Source organism: Saccopteryx bilineata, chromosome 8, assembly GCF_036850765.1.
Source record: "Saccopteryx bilineata isolate mSacBil1 chromosome 8, mSacBil1_pri_phased_curated, whole genome shotgun sequence".
Lineage (NCBI taxonomy): Eukaryota > Metazoa > Chordata > Mammalia > Chiroptera > Emballonuridae > Saccopteryx > Saccopteryx bilineata.
In genome coordinates this window covers 67,311,185-67,317,184 of record NC_089497.1, presented here as the reverse complement: position 1 = coordinate 67,317,184, position 6,000 = coordinate 67,311,185, and positions in this window count along the sequence as shown.

Genomic DNA, 6,000 nt, shown 5'->3' with positions numbered 1-6,000 from the left:
GTCAAGGTCCATCCTGAGCCACCCTCCCCTGAAGAGAGGTGAGGCCTGAGGACCACACAGCCCTGGATACCAGCACAGGGTTCGAGGAAATTTCGTCCAGTGTGGATCTGGGATGACTGTCCCTTACAAAGCATTGCAGGATAATTGGAGCATTGCTTCCTGTGTGCTGGCTGCTCCACACTCTTTATCCCATCTAATGTTCTCAGCAAGACTGGATGTTGGTACCATTATTATGACCATGATTTTCGATTAGGACACTAAAGCTTAGACAAAGTAGGTAATTTCCCCCAAACACCCAGCTAAGGGACAAAAGACTGTGAAGTATGGTTCTGAATTCAAACTGCTTAGATTTGGATTCTGGCTGTCACAAAGTGTGTGACTTAATTATTGATCTCTTTGAAGGTTTGCTTGCTCTTCTACTAAATGGAGTGGTAATTCCTATTCATCAGGATGGATGTGGAAGGATTAGATGACATCATCTGTGAAAAATGTTTAGCACAGAGTCTGGGCTCAATAAATACAAGCTGTCGTTTTTATTTGGACCCAGATCCCCCTTCCGGGTCTCAAATATGACCTTTTGTGAGTATTGAGTTTGTCTGATTTGCTTCTTCACAGAGGCTCTGGGGTGCTGGGTGCCTTGAGCCAGGCTTGCTCTCAAAAGCCCAGGCTTGAAGGAAGAAGTAACAAAACATATATACTTTATACCCCTCATTTTAAAGCCCAGCAGCGATATAGCCCTCTATGTCTCATATATGTTATCAGAAACTTGATTGTCCCACACCAAAGGGATGAGATGGGGTAGAGGAAATGAGTGGAGTATTTAGAATAAAACGAAATGAGAACACCCACCAGAGACTCATCCCAAAGCAGAGCAGGATCATTTCAAAGCCTTTTGAAACATGTGGTCTAACATCTCACCTCCCCTGACCCATGCTACCCAATCCTTGCTCCAGTCAAACAGAGATAGGAAGAATTCTTGCAAAAGCAAATATAAAACCACTTAATACATGCCTGACCTGTGGTGGCGCAGTGGATAAAGCGTCAACCTGGAAATGCTGAGGTCGCCGGTTCGAAACCCTGGGCTTGCCTGGTCAAGGCACATATGGGAGTTGATGCTTCCAGCTCCTCCCCCCTTCTCTCTCTCTGTCTCTCCTCTCTCTCTCTCTCTCTCTCTCTCTCTCTCTGTCTCTCCCTTTCCTCTCTAAAAAATGAATAAATAAAAAAAAAATAAAATAAAATAAAAAAAATAAAACCACTTAATACATAAATAAAAGTAATCCTGAGCACCCAGTTAACCCCTCTGTCTGTGAAGTTAAAATACTCTAGAGGGTGGATAAGTGTTTTTCCTGCCCCAACATCCAGGTAGGGATACATAGCAGCGGCCACCACTGGGAGCATTCCTAACATTGTGAACATGTGAATTTGCTCTGCCCAGTTACAGAAGATCATCCGGTAAGAGATGAAGTATGTGGTGTGTGTGTGTGTGTGTGTGTGTGTGTGATATTAGTAATATCAGAGTCCAGCCACAGTTAACAAATGGAGGTATGAATGACATCCCTATGGATAGGACCTCAGAGGCGTGCCCTCCGATCATACCCTTCTCCAGGCACTGGCGTACTGAATCCAGAGAAAAGGTGAGTCATTACTTTGTGAACACAGCTTGGGCCACAGGCAGCTGGGACCGTGACTGTGGTGAGCTCACTCCCATGTGGGCAGCCCTGCGGGACCTCTGAGAAAACACTTCCCATTAACCTTTGACTCCAGAGTTCATGAGGCCTGGGCTTCTGGGAAAACAAGGTGTGTGTGGGTACACGCATGAAACTCATCCTGAAAAGAATTTCTTCTTTGTTTCTGGTGCCCTTCACTCTGAGCAGGACTCACTGGCTTGTGACAAGTAGCTTCTTAGAAGGGGGCTGCCTGTCTTCTGCTTCTTCCTGTCCCTCTGGTGTAAGGTCCTCCCTCCCTTAGTTTCTTCTTCTGTCAGGTGGCCCCTCTGACAGGAGTCCTCCCCCCTCCTTGAGGTCAGGCACTCTTACCTTCCTGCTCCTCTGGAAATACCTGGCTCTCCCTTTGCCGTGACAGACCACACTGTGTGGCCAGTCAGGCTCGTTCTCTCTCCTGGGAAGGCCTACACGGCCTGGCTTCCACGAAGCTCCAGGCTTTGTGCAGAGTTGGCCACTGGGAGCTCTGGACGCTCCCATGAACCTCAGTCTAGCTCTCCATTCTACTCTCCCATTCAGTATCCCTCCCACCAGGTTGTCTTCTCCAGGGACTGCTCCTGCATCTGTACCAAAGCGTAGGCAACACTGGTCTGGGACAGCTATGGGTGGAGAGAGAGCGACACAAATGGAGACAGACAGAGAGAGATAAAGACAAGTGATGGACAGGTAACACTGCTGCCTGGGTTGCCTTTGGTCCTCCAGGTCCTGATTCTGAGATTTCCAGAATGCAGCTATAATCATACATTATTTTATTTTTTTAATGTGAGTTAGCTAAATTTTCTTTCTATATCCTGTCCCCAAATGAGTCCCAATAAACATCTCAAGCCACCAGCACCCCACCTCTCTAGGACTCTGCTGTGCGTGTCCCTCTTCTCTGAAGTCTCCCCCAGGCAGAGTGTGCTGCCCCCCCCCCTTCCCGGGACATCTTGTACGCAGTTCTGTACACAATCTGTGTGTGATAACCATCTAAGTAGCCATTTGCCCACTTTTCCCCCCCATATGCCTTTGGGTCAGGAACTGGGTCTCTTTCCAGACCAGGGACAAGGTATCATTCATTCAGCCAGGTATCTGCAGAAGCCCAGAACAGTGCCTGGCATATGTAAGTGCTTATTAATGTTGGATAAATGAATAAACCAATGAAAGAGTAAATTGTCAGTGAGGCAAAACACAAACAAGTTGCATAAGACTTTCTAAAATAGCTCTGGAAATTTTCATCCTTACTTGAGCTTTAAGCATGCCATTTGGCCCAAGAAACTTTAGACTGGCAGGGACGCTGCCCTAAAAAATGATTACAGAAGCCCAGTAAACAGGGCTTAGTAACTGATGCTATTTGTTGATATCTGTTGAGAGAACCTTCCCATCACCCATCTCCTAGGAAGAGGTACCACCATCCTGGACAGAAAGGTGACCATGTGACCCTGTCCTAGCTAAGAACAGTGCTGGCCTTACCTGTAGCACTGATGCATCCCCACAAAATGCAATGGGCCTGCTTTCTGGGGGACAGATGGATGCTGGCATGCCCACCGAACCAGACACACAGAGACGAGAGACAAAGAGTTGGAGGTGACTCGAGACACTCAAGCTGATTCTTTCATCTTCCTACTCTGGGAGCTGCCCATGTCATTACTGGCTTTAAACCAATAGATCTTCCTAGTTTAAGTCAGTTTGACTTGGTCCTCTAACACTGAGAACATAAAGAGCCCTGACAAATTCAACATTAAACCTCCTGCAGGAATCTGGACCTGATCACCAGAGCTATCCTTACACAGGCAGCTGCATAAGGCTAGCCCTTCCTTTCCGTCTCTGTCTGCTCAGGAGACATTTGTGGGCTTCACCTTCCTTCTGGCCGAGGCAGATGTCTGGGGCCCAGGTGACCCAAATAAAGGAGCCTTTGAGCTAAGTTTAAAGGTGGCCTTCATTAACCTTCTAGTTGCAGTAGTCAGTGGAAAAAGCAAGGTCAGGGCTGAGAGGGGTGCCAGGGAGACTGTTGTGTGCAGTTTTTGCACTTATGTACTATCTTACAAAGAAAAATAGAAAGAAGTAAGAACAAGAACACAGATCACATTGGGTCTCAAAACAGGCTGAAAAAAATGTAAAATCTGGCCAAGGAAGGAGAAAAGAGCTACCTAGAGATCAGCAGTATCTGCTCCCCTCCCACGGTATCTCTGCAGGACTAATCTGCGCCTGCTTGTAAATACGGCAACCCTGAGTGTTTCCTTACATAAGCAATTATGCTCCCATAAATAGCACGGCCTGTACCTGCTTTGAATACAGAAGCAACATGCTTTTGTTGTGACAGCCAGCCAGCCCTTGATATCTTGTCAACCTCATGGAAAGTCATTTGTCTGTTCTCCACTCAGCTGACTACACTGGAACCTTTGAAAAGGGTGGGCACTCTTAGGAAAAGACCCTGTGTGTTTAATTAGGGCTAATTCCTGTTTAAACAAATATCTTCTATTTCTAACATTATCCCCAAATTATCTAATTTCAGCTGATCCTTCAAAAAATGGAGAGCATATGGTAGAGAATTATTAGTACAGTAGTCTTCCTTATCCATGGAGAATATGTTCAAGACCCCTAGTGGATGTCAAACCATGGATAGTACCAAACCTGATATATAGTATGCTTTTTCCTATACATATACTTCTCACAAATATTAGGGGATATTTTATCGCTTCATATTCATTTTGAAATATCCTCTAATTTTTGTGAGCAGTATATATAGCTATGATGTAGTTTAATTTATAAATTAAGCACAATAAATATTAATGGCCTGCCCTGTGGTGGAGCCATGGATAAAGCATTGATCTGGAATCCTGAGGTCGCCGGTTCGAAACCCTGAGTTTCTCTGGTAAAGGCACATATGGGAGTTGATGCTTCCTGCTCTTCCCTCTTCTCTCTCTCCTCTCTCTCTCTCTCTCTCTCTGTCTCTCTCTTTCTCTCTCTCTCTCTGCCCCCTTCCTCTCCTCTCTAAACTGAACAATTTTTTTAATTAACAGCTAATAATAGAGAACAACTACAAGTATATATTGTAATTAAAGTGATGTGAACATAATCTCTGTCTCTCCCTCTCTCTCTTGCTCTCTTTCTCATAATGACTTATTATACCATACCTTTTTACTTAAAGGAAGCACTTTATAGCTTCTCTTTGGCATATCCAAATTGCCAGCATTACTACTGTTGTGCTTTGGGGCCTTTATTAAGTAAAATAAGAGTAACTTGAACACAAGCACTGCAATACCATGACAGCAGGCCCGACAGAAGAGACGGCTACTAAGTGACTAAGGCAGTGGTTCTCAAGCTTTTTGAAGTTGGGGCACATTTAAAATCCTACAAATAATTGTAGGTGCACTATATACAAATTTCTGAGAAATATGTTATAATAATTAAGTCAAATATTAAAGAAAAAATATAAAGTTTAAGCGTGCTTTTATGGTAATTAGATGAAATAATACAACAAAATTAAATTTATTATGACATTAAAAAACATTTTGTGTTACATTTTTTGTTATGCTTTTTAGAATTTGTAAAAAAGAGAGGTTAGAAAATTTAAAAATGACAAAAAATTTCTTTTTATGTATATAGATACATTCTTAGTAAGATTTAGTAAATTCAGCAGGCCCTGTCGTGAATGCGTTAAGTTTTTTCATTCTTGTGTTTATAAGAAACATGAGCCTGATGTGTCCTAGTGATTTCTTCAATGTTTGGGCATATATTTGAAAGGCAAACTCTCATTTTCTCATCAATACATTGAAGAATTCCTCTCTTTTTACTCTTAATTGTGTTGAGGGTAGAAAATCCTAATTCACATAAATAGGATGTTGAAAATTGTAGTAAAATATCCAAAGCTTTTTAAGATATTGCCACATATTTTTCTTTTGTAGAAATCCAAAAGGCTTCAAGAGACAATTCCTATATGTTTAATAATCAATCCAAATCCCCCACCATACATATCATCTTAACTTTACACCAAACAAAGGATAGAAGAAACTTGCCTCCAGTCTTTCTGGGGAACATGGGGGGTAGTGTAAACAATCCAGCACCACAGCTTAACAGCCTTTTGCAACCTAATCAGGCAAGTGAGGTGGGAGGTTGGGCAGACTATCAGCTTACAGCCAATTCCCCACACCTCTGTCCCCAAAAAGTCTAAACTCCAAAAACCCTGTTGGTTTTATGGTCCCCAACAGGCACATATTTCTCTGGAATACAACAGGCGTACCTGGAAATCTTCTAGGGTGCACTAGTGTGCCCTGGCCACACTTTGAGAACCACTGGGTTA